The sequence below is a fragment of the Rattus norvegicus genome, chromosome 11 (genome assembly GCF_036323735.1).
Source record: "Rattus norvegicus strain BN/NHsdMcwi chromosome 11, GRCr8, whole genome shotgun sequence".
Lineage (NCBI taxonomy): Eukaryota > Metazoa > Chordata > Mammalia > Rodentia > Muridae > Rattus > Rattus norvegicus.
Window position 1 is genome coordinate 47,809,572 of NC_086029.1, and position 15,422 is coordinate 47,824,993.

The 15,422-nt window shown below is 45.1% G+C and overlaps 1 pseudogene; it reads left to right on the forward strand.

Moving 5' to 3' along the window:
* The first annotated feature begins 614 nt into the window (after positions 1-614).
* On the forward strand, positions 615-2,752 carry Hsp90ab1-ps22 (heat shock protein 90 alpha family class B member 1, pseudogene 22; annotated as a pseudogene).
* Positions 2,753-15,422: the final 12,670 nt, after the last annotated feature.

Genomic DNA, 15,422 nt, shown 5'->3' on the forward strand with positions numbered 1-15,422 from the left:
TCTGGGGACTTGGTTCATGGGTAAAGCACTTGCTGTGCAAACATGGCAAACATGAGGACCCAAGTGTGGATGCTTAGAACCTATGTAAACAGCTGTGTGTGGTGACATGTGGCTGTAACCCCAGCAGTGGGAGAGGAGAGACAGGCAGGTCCTGGGACTCACTGGCCAGCCAGTCTAGGTGAAAGAAATGGTTAGCTCTGGGTTCAGTGAGGAACACTGTCAAAAAAATAAAACAAAGCACCTTAGGGGAAGACACCTACCACCAGTATACACGTACACATGTACATACAAATCACACACACATACCACATAGGACACACACACACACACACTCACACATAAATTCACACTCATACGCTCACATGTATACTCACACATACACACTTATACTCACATATACACACACACACTCACACGTATACTCACACACACACACACACATACATTCACACACACACACACACACACACACACACACACACACACACACCAACCAGCCAAACAATCAATTGAAAGTGGCTTTAAGGTATTTAGAAGAATCTAGGTTTGCAGTGCAAGTTGTACATGGTCCTGGCTCACCTTGCTCTGTACTACTACTTGACTTCCCCATCAAGATGCCTGAGGAAGTGCACCATGGAGAGGAAGAGGTGGAGACCTTTACACTTTATGCAGAAATTGCTGAGCTCATGTACCCCATCATCAACACTTTCTACTCAAACAAGGAGATTTTCCTCTGGGAGTTGATCTCTATGCTTCTGATGCTCTGGACAAGATTCAGTATGGGAGCCTGAGGGACCCTTCCAAGTTGGGCAGCGGGAAAGAGCTAGAGATTGACATCATCCCCATCCCTCAGGAGTGCACAGTGACTTTGGTGAACACAGGCATTGGCATGGCCAAGGGTAACCTCATAAATAACTTGGAAACCATTGCTAAGTCTGGTACAGAGGCATTCACAGCAGCTCTCCAAGCTGGTGCAGACATTGCCATGATTGGTCGGTTTGGTGTCAAATTCTAGTCTGCCTATCTAGAGGCAGAGACAGTGGTTGTGATCACAATGATGAAGAACAGTATGCCTGGGAGTCTTCAGCTGGTGGATCCTTCACCGTTCGTGCAGACCATGGTGAGCCCATTGGCCAGGCTACCAAAGCGATCCATCACCTCAAAGAAGACCAAACAGAGTGCTTAGAGGAGAGGAGGGTCAAGGAAGTGGTGAAGAAACACTCACAGGTCATAGGCTACCCCATCACCCTCTACCTGGAGAAGGAAGGAGAGAAGGAAATCAGTGATGAGGCAAGAGGAAGAGAAAGGTGAGAAAGAAGAGGAAGATACAGAAGATGAGGAGAATCCTAAGATGGGAGATGTGGATCTGATGAGGAGGATGGCAGTGGCAAAGATATGAAAAAGAAAACAAAGAAAATCAAGGAGAAGTACATTGACCAGGAAGAACTGACTAAGACGAAGCCTATCTGGACCAGAAATCTGGATGACACCACTTGAGGAATATTGTGAATTTTATAAGAGCCTCACCAATGATTGGGAAGACCACTGGGCAGTCAAGCACTTCTCTGTAGAAGATCAGTTGGAATTCAGGGCATTGCTCTTCATTCCCCAGCGAGCTCCCTTTGACCTTTTTGAGAACTAGAAGAACAACAACAACATCAAATTGTATGTCTGTTGTGTGCTCATCATGGTGAACTCACTCAACTTCATCTATGGTGTGGTTGATTCCGAGGACCTGCCCCTGAACATCTCCCGAGAAGTGCTCCAGCAGAGCAAGATCCTGAACGTCATCTGCATAAACATTGTGAAGAAGTGCCTTGGGCTCTTCTCTGAGTTGGCTGAAGACAAAGAGAACTACAAGAAATTTTATGAGGCGTTCTTCAAGAATGCTTGGAATCTATGAGGATTCCACTAACCACCTTTGCCGCTTCTCTGAGCTCCTTCACTATTACACCTCTCAGTCTGGAGATGAGATGACTTACCTGTCAGAATATGTGTCTCTCATGAAGGAGACACAGATACCCATCTACTGTATCACTGGTGAGAGCAAAGAGCAGGTGGCCAACTCTGCCTTTGTGGAGTGTGTGTGGAAACATGGCTTTGAGGTGGTGTACATGACTGAGCTCATTGATGAGCACTGCGTGCGGCAGCTCAAGGAATCTGATGGCAAGACCCGGTCTCAGTGATGAAGGAGGGCCTGGAGCTACCAGAGGATGAGGAAGAGAAGAAGAAAATGGAGGAGAGCAAGGCAAAGTTTGAGAATCTCCGCAGGCTCATGAAGGAGATCTTAGACAAGAAGGTTGAAAATGTGACAATCTCCAGTAGGCTTGTGTCTTCACCCTGCTGCATTGTGACAAGCACCTATGGCTGGACAGCCAACATGGAACAGATTATGAAGGCCCAGGCACTGCGAGACAACTCTACAATAGGCTACATGGTGGCCAAGAAACACCTAGAGATGAGCCCTGACCAACCCATTGTGGAGACCCTACGGCAGAAGGCTGGGACAGACAAAGAATGACAAAGCTGTCAAGGACCTGGTGGTGCTGCTGTTTGAGACTGCTCCGCTCTCCTCTGACTTCTCACTTAAAGATCCCCAAACCCACTCCAACCACATCTACCACATGATTAAACTAAGCCTGGGCATTGATGAAGATGAGGTCACTGCAGAAGGGCCCAGTGCTGCTGTTCCCGATGAGATCCCCCCACTGGAGGGTGACATGATGCCTCTTGCATGCAAGAAGTGGGTTAAAGGCTCCTGGGAAGCCCCTGCCCTCTGTAGCATATCCCTATGGCTCCCCCAACAGCCTTGACTGGCCCTCACCCACCTGGCTCTCTGCTCAGGTCTACAAGAATCTTTTCTATCCTGTCCTTGTGCCTTAAGGCAGGAAGATCCCCTCCCACAGAATAGCAGGGTTGGGCGTTCTGCATTGTGGTGTTTTTGTTTGTTTTATTTTGTTCTGAAATGAAAAGTATGCAAAATAAAAAGGTATCTAACAATCAGACCTCAGAATTAATAGAATATGATCACTCTTGCCCTCGGATTGTGGAATTCAGAGAGTCCATATTAAACAAGATCTGCTCAGCTGTGATGAAGGTTTTCCAGTGGCTAGGAATATAAACTCATTCTGGGCTTGGGCAGTCACTGTTTCTTTTCAAAGTTTCTCTACCTGAGAACTAAGCCCTCTAGGAGTCTTTTCCCCCTAACCACATGAGGTCTGGCTTTGATGTTGCAGAAATGTTTCTTTAGAAGAAAAGAAGCTCAGAAGAGTCAGTGTCTTCCTTAGGTGTTAAAAATAGCAAGCACCCGACCTTAGGCTGTTGATTAAAGGATGTTATTTTAAAACCCTGAAGCTTGTGCCTTTTGATGATCACAATGAAGACTCTTTTGGGCAAATATCATCAATGAGTAATATATTTACGGAAGACCATGGTTTGAAACATCCCCTTTTGATCATTTATTAATTGCAAGGGGTAAGTTATTACTGTACGGAGGAGAGTGCACACAATCCCTTGCCAAGGTGATAAGCAAACACCTTTGAAAGGGAAGAATGGACGCAATGTGCCTATTGCACGTGCCCAAGAAGGAAGAATCATGCCACAGTCCAGCTGGTGATGTATCGCAATGGCACATGAAGGAGACACATTTTGAACAATTTTTAGAGGACAAGTGACCAATATTCTAATGACACTGTCACAATGATAAAGGAACCCTAGAGTCAATAGCCCAAGGAAATGATGAATAAAGTCAGTGCATGATAGTCAACATGGCCGTGTGTCGGAGGGAATATTCCACAGAGGATGCATTTTTGACAATCAAAACATTGGAAATCAATCTTTACTTAGACAGGTCTATTTTATCAATATCAAATTTTCTGAACTGATAACTTCTCTTTTAAAAAATAACATTTTTAGGAAACACGTGGTGAAGAAGAAATGACAAGGCATGATGCATACACATCTCCTCACAGTTGGTCCGGAAAACTCAAAATTCAAGTGAGTGTGACTTCAGAGGCCACGGGCCAAGTGGAGTGAATGTCATGTCCGTGTTGTAGTGTTTAGGAAGTGGCGTCGTTACTACTTGCTCATTTTGGCCAGGTTTACAGTGAGCAGCCAGAGTAGAGAGTGGCGTAGAGTGGAGGACTACAGTGTGCAGTTCGATGAGGAGAGGATTGTTAGAGGCATTGGCAGCTGCAGACATGGTGGGCATGAGCAAGGTTCCAGTGGTTTCTAAAGAGGTCAGCACATTAAACAGAAATGTTCTGTGTTGTGCTCGGGCAATACGAACAGTGTCCTGAGGATGCAGCTGTATCTATGAGCCACCCCAGCGGGTGCCAGTGTACACTCACTTGGAGGCTTTCACTCAAAAGGTAAGCTCCCAAATAAGACCGTATGAATGACAACTACTATCCAGGTACCCGGCTCGAACAGCCTCGGAAGGCGTTTCTGCTGATTCAGACACAGGGGTTTTTGAAGGCTGTTTTAAGCATGGTCCAGGGGAGGCCAGCTATACCTTGAGCTGACAGCAGAACTTGCCCAACCTGAGCTATTTTACACAGGAGTCTGTAAGAGTTCCTGCATGGATTTCTGGAGTATGTTGTGCATTAAGCTACAAGAATGAAGCCCAAGCAGCAATGGAGAACTTGGAATACTGGTATTGTGTAACAGTTCTCTCCAGGATTAAAACCTGTTTTGGAGGCAGGCATGCTAATACACAGGCTGTTAAGAGGGAGGTGAAACAACTGAATATTTTAAGATGGGATGCTTACAGGAAGGAAGCCCACAGGCTAGGGGAAGGGAAACTCTCCATCCTACAGTAACTCAAGTTTAGGAAACAAACACTCAAAATAGCCTCAGGAAGTCCACAAAACAGACCATATTCACTGGTCCTCTCCCTAAGCATACATAAGCAGTAAGCACTGCAGGGAGATGCTCTCAGACCATCTGGCCTTCCTAGAGGAGGCTCCAGAGAAGCTGAACAGTCTGGAACACACGGCAATTGATCACTGTAGACCAAAGATCAGCCTAGCTGCTTGGTAGAGCTCAGACCAGCTAAGTCACCCGTAAAGGACTCACCCACCCTCTGAGCAGCCTGCAGGTTGCGTAGTACAGCCCTGTTTACGTTTTCATGAGCCATCGCCCATGCTGGGCTATCCTGTTGCTGCTGTCTTTGAGTCATTTCTGCTCCTGTGAGTAACCTCTCTGTCAGAGTTCCCCAACGGAACTCACTGGTTCACAAAGTTAGATTTCAGTGGTATCAGTACTCTAGCCTGTCAGTTTCCTATCGAGGGTGAGTAGACATTTGTTCATGTCTCCATTAACAGTGGAGTATCACACCGCAGCTAGACATGCCAGAGATGTGAGAGGTTTGCTAAGGAGTGCTGCTGGCTCGCCTATGAGAGAAACCACATGTACTGACCATGTTAGGGTCAGGGTGGAGGGGCTGCTCAAGGCCTCTGGAGCTCAGATAATAACATGGATCTTGGATGCCAGGCATGGAAACAGGTGGCTTGGTATTCTCACCATGAGTGTTTGATCTTGCTTTGATCTAATCTTCCCATGCTAGCTTCGCATCCCTCCTTCTGTAACTGGAAAGTTGACACCATGCCACTGTGGGATGGGAGAATGTATCTTGTTTTCCTGATTTTACAAGGACTCAGTACTGAGAGATTGCCATGGATCTCAGAAGAAGGTTAAGATTCTCAACTGGCTTTGTTTAAGGGACTGGCGAAATGGGACACACTCCTCTCCTGTTGCTGTAGCTTGGAACTTGGACTTCAACTTTTACAAGGTCTGATGGTGTGTATGTGTGTGTGTGTGTGTGTGTGAGAGAGAGAGAGAGAGAGAGAGAGAGAGAGGCAGAGAGACACACAGAGAGAGACAGAGAGAGATAGAGAGACAGAGAGACAGAGAGACAAAGAGAGAGCTAGAGAGACACACAGAGAGAGACAAAGATAGGAACAGAGACAGAGAGAGACAGGGACAGAGACAGAGACAGACAGAGACAGACACAGACAGAGAGAGAGATGCTTATACGCAGGTAAGTGCCAGGGAGTCTGACCCTTTGGGGACCTGAGTTCCTCTAGGACATTGAGATTGTTTAAGGTGGAACCTTAGTGTTTTACAAATTACGACTCTAGATGACAATACCAAGTGACTATCACCCAGGAAGGGTCACCCTTACAGCACATCATGCTGAAGTCACTGTCTACCCAAAGCCACAGGTAGAGTTCCACGGTAGACCAGGGATTGAACCCCGAGAAGGCCTCATCCTAAAGTACTTGAGCTGTCAGGTATCATGGTGGGCAGCCAGCACAGTGAGCTCAGCTGAGAGCAGAAATCATGCTGTACCCCCCCCCCCACCAAGTGATGTGCAAACAAGAGACAGAAGAGGAGGTGACAACTCACTAGAGTCCAATTTCCCCCAGAACAACATCCGGGTGAAAGTCAAGGGCACGGTGTGTAGGACCGGGTAACTGTGAAGGAGTCTCTGGAGAAGGCCTCCTCTCCATGGCTATGGGGACTAGAGCAGGAGGAGGCCTGAAGGCTGGGAGTTGGAACATCAGTAGAAGGGAGCAAAGGTCTTCATCCAGGATGCTAGCAGGGCCTCTAGGCATGCAGCTGTGGGTATGAGGTGGCTGGCCTGGTAGGGTCAGAGTCCATGGTTGTAGCTTTTCCACACTGTGGCAGTTCTTTGAGTTACTAAAATGTCAAGAGGGACACTTCCTCCAAGTAGTATATAAGGACAAGTCCTGTCATGTCAAACATGACTATGCAGGGACTTTTTTTTTTTTTAACTTGGAGATGTCTTAATATAATTTTTGAAGAGAAAATCTGAGCTAAGTCTAAGTGGATGCCCTCCAGGAGAGATGAGTTGATCTTTCTACTCACTAGAGCAAGCCCACTTAGGATCCTGAGATTTCACTCTTAGACTGTACATACTCTAGTTCTTCTCAGACCTCAAGAGCCCTCCCTGTAGATGCAGGATGGTAGAGGAGCCGGCCACCTTGCAGCAATGCACCCAGCCTCAGTGGTTGTGTGAAGGCCTTGTGGCACCATGGGCCATGTATCACCCAACCTCTATGTAGGATCTGGGGTTGGTGAAGGCTTCTAACGGTGTCATGCACAGCGTTTAACACAGAGCCAGGACCACCAGCTGCTGATAGGACTCTCAGTCGGCACACCAGGTGAGGCAGATCCCACTGCAGCAAGTAACAGAAGAACAACCTATACTTTTCCAAGATGTGGTTTAAATTTACTTCATAACAAGTGGGACAGATGAAAAGGTGGGAATTTGACTTTAGAACTTATAAGGTAGTGGATAACAACCACAGAGATGCCTCATTTTCCAGAGAAGGAGGCGTGTCCTTGGTAACTGGAAAGATATCACAGAACAAAGATATGGGCACACAGAGAGCCAGTGTTAAAATTGGGCTATCAATCTTGTTCAGTAGCTTTGCCACCTCAGGCAAAGAACTACAGCAAGGTGAAGGCTTCCTTGCTTGTAGTTTTGTGGTTTCAACAGGACTTCCTTGCCAGGACTGTAGAGAGGATTAAGAGAAATGGTGCTTTAAAAAATGGGGCCATTCGGATGCCTTAGAATTTCAGTGTGCAGTAGTTGTAACTACAAATTCTTGGCATGTATATTGGCTTATGCACACACATTATACATTTGTATACATAATCATTCTATGTAAATGTATTTCATAATTTCATTAATGTATGCTGTTTTATACATATATGCACATATAAAATATAAATATATACATGTGTTATACATATAGACATATATAGAATAATATACCTATGCATATAGAGTGGAAGAATGTATAAATATGTCTGTAACCAAACTAGAAAGTAGGTTTTGACAGATAGAGGAGATGGCTTGGGCATGATTTAAAAGAAATTATTCACTGAAAATGTGGCATAAAGTTAGACATTGAAGAAGGTAAAATTGGGCTAATTTTTTCTTAGAAGACACACATGTCACAGGACATATTTGTTAGGTTCACTGGCTGTGGGGTCAAAGTGGGCACTTCCCTATTTTTAACATTTTATCAGGGTCTAGAAGTAAGGAATGGAAGGTTCTCATGGTTTATGTTGCTAGCATTGTGTGTGTGTGTGTGTGTGTGTGTGTGTGTCTGTGTCTGTGTCTGTGTCTGTGTCTCTGTGTGTGTCTGTGTGAATTTGTGTGTGTATAGGTATGTGTATATGTATGTATATGTTTGTGTGTGTACAAATGTGTGTGTCTGTGTGTGAATGGTGTGTATATGTGTATATATGTATGTGTATATATGTATGTGTCTGTTCATGTATATGTGGATATGTATGTGTGTGTTTGTGTCTATGTGAATTTGTGGGTTTATAGGTATGTGTATATGTATGTATATGTTTGTATGTGTACAAATGTGTGTGTCTGTGTGTGAATGGTGTGTATATGTATATATATGTATGTGTATATATGTATGTGTCTGTTCATGTATATGTAGATATATATGTGTGTATTTGTGTCTATGTGTGTACGTGTGTGTGTATGTATCTGTGTGTGCATATGTGTGTATATATATGTGTGTCTGTGTGTGGCTATGTGTATGTGTGTGCAAATGTGTGTGTCTGTGGTTGTCTGTGTATGTGTGTACAAATGTGTATATACATGTGCATTTGTGCATGTGCCTATGTGTGATATGTTCATGTGTGGGTATGTGTTTATGCATGTATGCACATGCACATGCCGTGTGTGTGTGTGTGTGTGTGCATGTGTGTGTGCGTGTGTGTGTGCGTGTGTGTGTGCGTGTGTGTGTACAAATGTGTGTGTCTGTGTGTGAATGGTGTGTATATGTGTATATATGTATGTATATATATGTATGTGTCTGTTCATGTATATGTGGATAAGTATGTGTGTGTTTGTGTCTATGTGAATTTGTGTGTATAGGTATGTGTATATGTATGTATATGTTTGTGTGTATACAAATGTGTGTGTCTGTGTGTGAATGGTGTGTATATGTATATATATGTATGTGTATATATGTATGTGTCTGTTCATGTATATGTGGATATGTATGTGTGTTTGTGTCTATGTGTGTAAGTGTGTGTGTATGTATCTGTGTGTGCATATGTGTGTATATATATGTGTGTCTGTGTGTGGCTATGTGTATGTGTGTGCAAATGTGTGTGTCTGTGGTTGTCTGTGTATGTGTGTACAAATGTGTATATACATGTGCATGTGTGCATGTGCCTATGTGTGATATGTTCATGTGTGGGTATGTGTTTATGCATGTATGCACATGCACATGCCGTGTGTGTGTATGTGTGTGTATGTGTGTGTGTGTGCGTGTGTGTGTGTGTGTGTGCGCGTGCACATGTGCATGTGTGTTGGACTGGGACAGGGGTCACCTCCCTCTTAATTTCCTCTTGTCAGCCATTCCTTCTCTCCTCACCATTTCCTCTGTGTTCATCCCAAGCCTCGCTGCTCACTGCTGTGTTTTCTTGGGTGAGCCATTTGCCTCCTTGACGCCTACATTTATTCATCTTGGAGTTTAAGAGAATATAAGAAGAAAAGTACTGTGTAGCCTAAAAGTTCTTCTCTGCTGGAAATATCTGTCTGTGTTCAAAAATAGTCTTGAAATGTGGGTCATGTGGAGGAAGGACATGAAAGGAAGTGGGTTCTGATTCGCCTCTCACTGGGCTTGAGAGCTCCATCCCCACCCGCCGAGGATACAGAGGCCAGTGGTTTGTACGCCCCGGGGCTGCCATGCTGCATCTGACAGCTGTCTGGCATGTTCCACGGCTGGAGTCTCCATCAGGGCCCTCAGGCCTGGTTGCTACATCCCCACACCCCTACCTGAGTGGGAACGTTCTCTTCCCACTCTGGTCCAGCTTCTATCCTTTCTCAAACCTGCCCTGGAGTGCTTGAGCATTTCAAGCAAGGAGAAAGACCTCCACTTGCAGGACACTTCATGGAAAACGTTCTACATCAAGGATATAAGGTGAAACCATCAATGTGAAGATGGACTGCAGGATGAGAGGAGCTGTGAAAGAGGCAGTGCAGGCAGTGAGGCTGTGCGATCCCAGATACTCACGCCGTTCTCAAGAGAACAGAGTCCTTACTTCCTTTGACTCTCACTTCCCTATGTCTCTGCAATGCTGACAACCGACAGCAGAGAGTGAGTTTGGTGGGCTCTGCTACAGCCGAGAAGGTGGAAAAATCATTTCAATGTCTTTTTCTTTTTTCCGTTTACTCTCTTCCTGTCATCTGTATGCTTGGCTCAGGCATTCATTTCAGAGTTCACTGAATATGCCATTGAGTTCAAAGTGGGAACTTGGGCACCACTGATTCGGATACAGCCTCCCAAACCCAGGCACGGTGCCCGTTTATCCACAGTACTGAGCGAACGGGAGCACTGCCATGTCCACTGTGCTCAAGGGGACGTCATTTCACATGTTCACCTCAAATGCTGCTTAGGTTTGAGAATGTGTTTGAGACTCTCAGCTCTCTGGTCTTGCCTTTTACTGCCTTTCTGGGAATGTTCCCAAACCCAGTGTAGGATGTTTGTCCTGCTGAGTGTCTACCTCGAAACTGGCCCTTGTCTTCTCAAAGTTACCCATCAGTCAGTTGATCCAGGGCTCTGATAATGCGCCAAGTTGCTCATTGGAGGATATTCTGTATTCACCAGCACATCACACCAAGTCCCATTGTCTGGGAACACTGGGATACTGCAACAGGGGTCATTTTGGACTTCTGGGTGGCCAAGGTGAAGTTAGCTATATCTATTCTGTGATGAACTCTCTACATTTTAATGGCATTTAATATTCTAACACTCTGTGGCATTCTTTTTGTTATATCTCAGTGTGAGGGAAAGGTTAAAACCCCCAAAGCAGACAGGAGCCAATATGATGCAATCACAGTAGGGCCTTTTTATTTGAGCTACCTCAGGATGGTTTTGGTGATGGGGAGCCCCAAATATCTTCGGGGCAAGACGTTATAGAAGGCTACAAGTGGGGGAGGAGTGAGTGTGCAAGCATCTAACTGAGAAGTTACCACGGCCTTTAACATAACTGGCTGTTGCTGGGAGTCATAAACTTAATCTCTGCTCCCCTCTGCGTTGGTGGACATTAGACAGGGAGGTCAAGGGGCAGGCTTATAACCTGGGGGCGCAGGTTTGTTGGGGAAATAACCTGGTGATGCTGGTCTTGTTGGGATATAACCCGGAGACTAGTGCTAGGTTCTGGTTTTGTTGGGGGGTAACTTTGAAACTAATGTTAGGTACCGCTTAGGTCAGTTTCTATAAAACAGAGTCTGAACCTAAAAGATTTGGCCTCTCAATATCAAGGGAGAATTTACGCAAGCTAGAGATTAGGAACAGGAGAAAATATTTCATGGGCTGGAAGGCTCAGGTTTTTATGAGAAGGGCCTTATAGTGAGCTCTTCTTCTAAAGCTGATTGGTCCTTAGGTGTGGGTCATAAGATGGGACAGGTACTGCTTCTGATGAACACTTGGTGGTGCGTGTGCAGGTGGGAGCAGTGATGGATTCCCACGTGATACATGCTCAGGAGCTAGCAAGGACAGACATCCCTGGTCATCCAGAGCTCTGACAGTCATACCGTTGATGCTGCTTGGTGATGATGACCTAATGCTGGAGATGATGACCTCATGCTGGTGATGCTGACCTAATGATGGTGATGATGTAATGCTGGTGGTGATGATGTGATGCTAGTGATGATGCAATAATGGTGATGATGTGATGCTAGTGATGTTGACCTAATGCTGGTGATGATGACCTAATGCTGGTGATGATGATGTAATGCTGGTGGTGATGACCTAATGCTGGTGATGATGATGTGATGCTAGTGATGATGTAATGATGGTGATGATGACCTGATGCTAGTGATGATGAGCTAAGGCTGGTGATGATGACCTGATGCTGGTGATGATGACCTAATGCTGATGATGATGTAATGCTGGTGTTGATGATGTAATGCTGGTGGTGATGATGTAATGATGGTGATGATGTTGATGTGATGCTGGTGATGATGAGCTAAGGCTGGTGATGATGACCTGATGCTGGTGATGATGACCTAATGATGGTGATGATGATGCAGTGCTCGTGGTGATGATGTGATGATGGTGATGATGATGATGTGATGCTTGTGATGATGACCTAATGCTGTCTGATCTAAATATTACATTTCCATCCTCATGTTACTTCTGAATTACCCATGGTGTGTACACCACCTCTGTAGCATGATGCCTTTTATACTTTCTTAAAAAAAGATTATCTCATGTGTGAGAGAGGATGGACGCTCACATTGAGGTCGGAGATCTCTTCTGATTCTGCCACTTGTCACCAGGGAAGCAAACCCAGGTTGTTAGAATTGTATTGAAGTGCTCGTACCCACTGTCCCATCTTGCCAGTGCCTGTATCTTTCTCACAGGCTATGACTAGGTAGAAGCAGTTCATCAATCCAACCCCAAGGTCCTCCCCAACACAGCACTCTGGGCAGCCTCTTCCTCTTCTTGTGGTTGACCGTAACCACATCCTGGTCTGGATGGCGTAGCAATAAGAAGACCTGAGTGTTGTAGTAAACCAATCTGATTGATAATTTACAAGCTTCTAGAGTTTTGACTTTTACTGGGATACTGGGAATTGTGACTATAACCACAGAGGGCACGGATGCTGGGAATGTGAGCAGAGTCTGCAGCAAGAGAGCCTCGAGATAGGCCGACTCAGTATGGAACTGGCGTGGCAGCTACCCATGGTGAGGTTGCTGCAGGGCCCAGAGAGTAGCCAGCGGCGGCGGCAACATGGGACAGAAATTGGGAACTTGTTGAGTCGGGTACCCCACAGATGCCATGTGGCCCAACGGGTGCCGGCAATAGTGTGGGTTGGTGCTGTTTGTTTTTATTATTTACCGCTACACCTGACTACCTAGACATCAGCTTGTCAAAAATGTCAATTGATAATAGCCCCCTGGATTATGGTTTTTGGTAGCAAATTTCCCGTAGATGTCATGGACGTTAACATAGTTTATTGTTCATAGCCCTGTTGCCATTGCTGACCATATTTTACCCCTTGGATTGTCTTTCATTCCTTAGCAGCTCTGACTAAGATTTCTTGTGGAGCTGGCTGCCTTACTTCTGCTGGTCTAGATGGGAGGGCTCTTTGCTTTCACAGCACCCTCTCATACTATGACGGCCAGTAGGCTCTCGGGCCATGCAAACTTTGTCCTTCCTTAAGCAGAGGATATTCAAAATGAAGGCCTGACATTATCATCCTTATCTTTCATGTTAAACGTTTTATAATGATTTAGTAATGGAACTTGAACTTATCTCATATTGGATCCTCTTCTTTATTAATTAATTAATTACTTATTCACTTTAATCCTGCTCACTGCCCCCTCCTTATCACCCCCCCCCCACGATCCTTTCTCCCTCTCTCCTTCCCTTCTCCTCTAAGCAGGTGGAGGCCGTTGGTATTCCCCCAACCCTGGTACTTCAAGTTTCTCCAAAGGGAGGTGCTTCCTCTCCCATGGAGGCCAGACCAGGCAGCCCAGCTAGAAAACATATCCCATGTATAGGCAACAGCTTTTGGGACAGCCCCCATTCCAGTTGTTCCGGACCCACATGAAGACCAAGCTGCACATCTGTTACATATATGTGTGGTCCAGACTGTTGAATGTTCTGTGGTTGGTGGTTCAGACTCCGAGAGCTCCAAGGGTCTAGGTTAGTTGACTCTGTTGGCCTTCCTGTGAAGTTCCTATCCCCTTCGGGCCTTAATCCTTCTCCTATAAGAGTCCCCAAGCTTCATCCACTGTTTGTCTATGGGTGTCTGCATCTGAGTCAGCTGCTGGGTGCAGCCTGTCAGAGGACAATATGCTCCTGTCTGTAAGCACAACAGAGTATCATTAATACTATCAAGGATTGGTGCTTGCCCATGGGATGTAACTCAAGTTGGGCTCGGTTTGGTTGGCCATTCCCTCGGTCTCTGCTCCCTCCTCCGTGTCTGCATTACTTGTAGACAGGATAAATTTTGGGTTGAAAATTTTGTGGGTGGGTTAGTGTTTCTATCATTCCACTGGGGTTCCTGTGTGGCTACAGTAGGTGGCCTCTTCAGGTTCTACATCTCCAATGCAGTGAGTGACAGCTAAGGTCACCCCCAGTGATTCTTGAATGCCTCCCTTCTCCTGGGTCTCTATCTCATCCCGGATGTGGCTCCCCTAGATGATGCTGGGATTCCTGTGTTCCTGAAATGACAACTCATTCTGTTTGGTTCTTCCTGTGAATAGCAATGTGGCCCAAGGATGGTCTTAGGCATGGTTATCTATTAGGTACGTTTGAACCTGTGTGAGTTGTTTCTGCCAGAACAAGAGGGAGCCAGATTTGGGGTTCTGTAAGAAAGATCTGGGCTGCAGCAGACACACAGCTGGCTGCACCTCTCCGAAAGACATTTACTTTATCATTTTGTGATGTTGTCGTTGTTTTTTTTTATTGGCAAAGGAACTTGTCTTTGTTTAAGAAGGAGCAGCTTGGGGACAATGAGGGTGGCTGTAAAGGAAATGGAGATGCCAAAGGCTACCATGAGGCTGTGTTTGGCAGTTTGACAGGTCTGTAAGATCTGGATTTAGAAGAAGTGTGGTGGTGGTGTGTGTGCGTGTGTATGTGTATGTGTGTGTGTACAAATGGGTAGACTTATATGCATGTCTCTTTCAGTGTATATGTGAATGTATATATGCATTTGTGTGTTTATATAAATGTATGGATTTATGTGTCTATACGTATGTATATATGTATGTATGTATGAATCTCTGTGTATTTTTGTGTGTATGTATAAATATATGGATATATGTGTCTGTGTATGTATATATATGTGACTCTGTATTTTTGTGTGTATGTATAAATATATGGATATATGTGTCTGTGTATGTATATATATGTGACTCTGTATTTTTGTGTGTATGTATAAATGTATGGATATATGTGCCTCTCTGTGTGTATATGTATGTATGTGTGTATGTATGTATGTATCTCTGTGTATGTGTGAATATGAATGTTAAAATGAAAGTAGAGTTACTAATGTTAATATTCATAATAACAGTTAATGTACATGGGGTGCTAATGGTCCAGGCTCCCTTTTATTACTGACATCAATTTAACACGGTTGGAAAACTTATTAGATGCGAAGTTTCTCTGTACTCAGTATGGAAATAGCAGTGAGAACTGCTCTCCTCTGTTGTTAATTCAGCTTTTACAACAGAAAGCCTTGGCAAGACCCTGGCAGTAAACAATTTCAAACATTCCCTGATCACTGTGGCAGCCAGGAAAATGAATATTAATGAGACCGTGTCCTGCCATTGGTACAAACGCCCCAGGCTTTCTTCCTGACTGGGGAGGGAACGACCCCACTCCTCAGCTTGCCTTGGACGT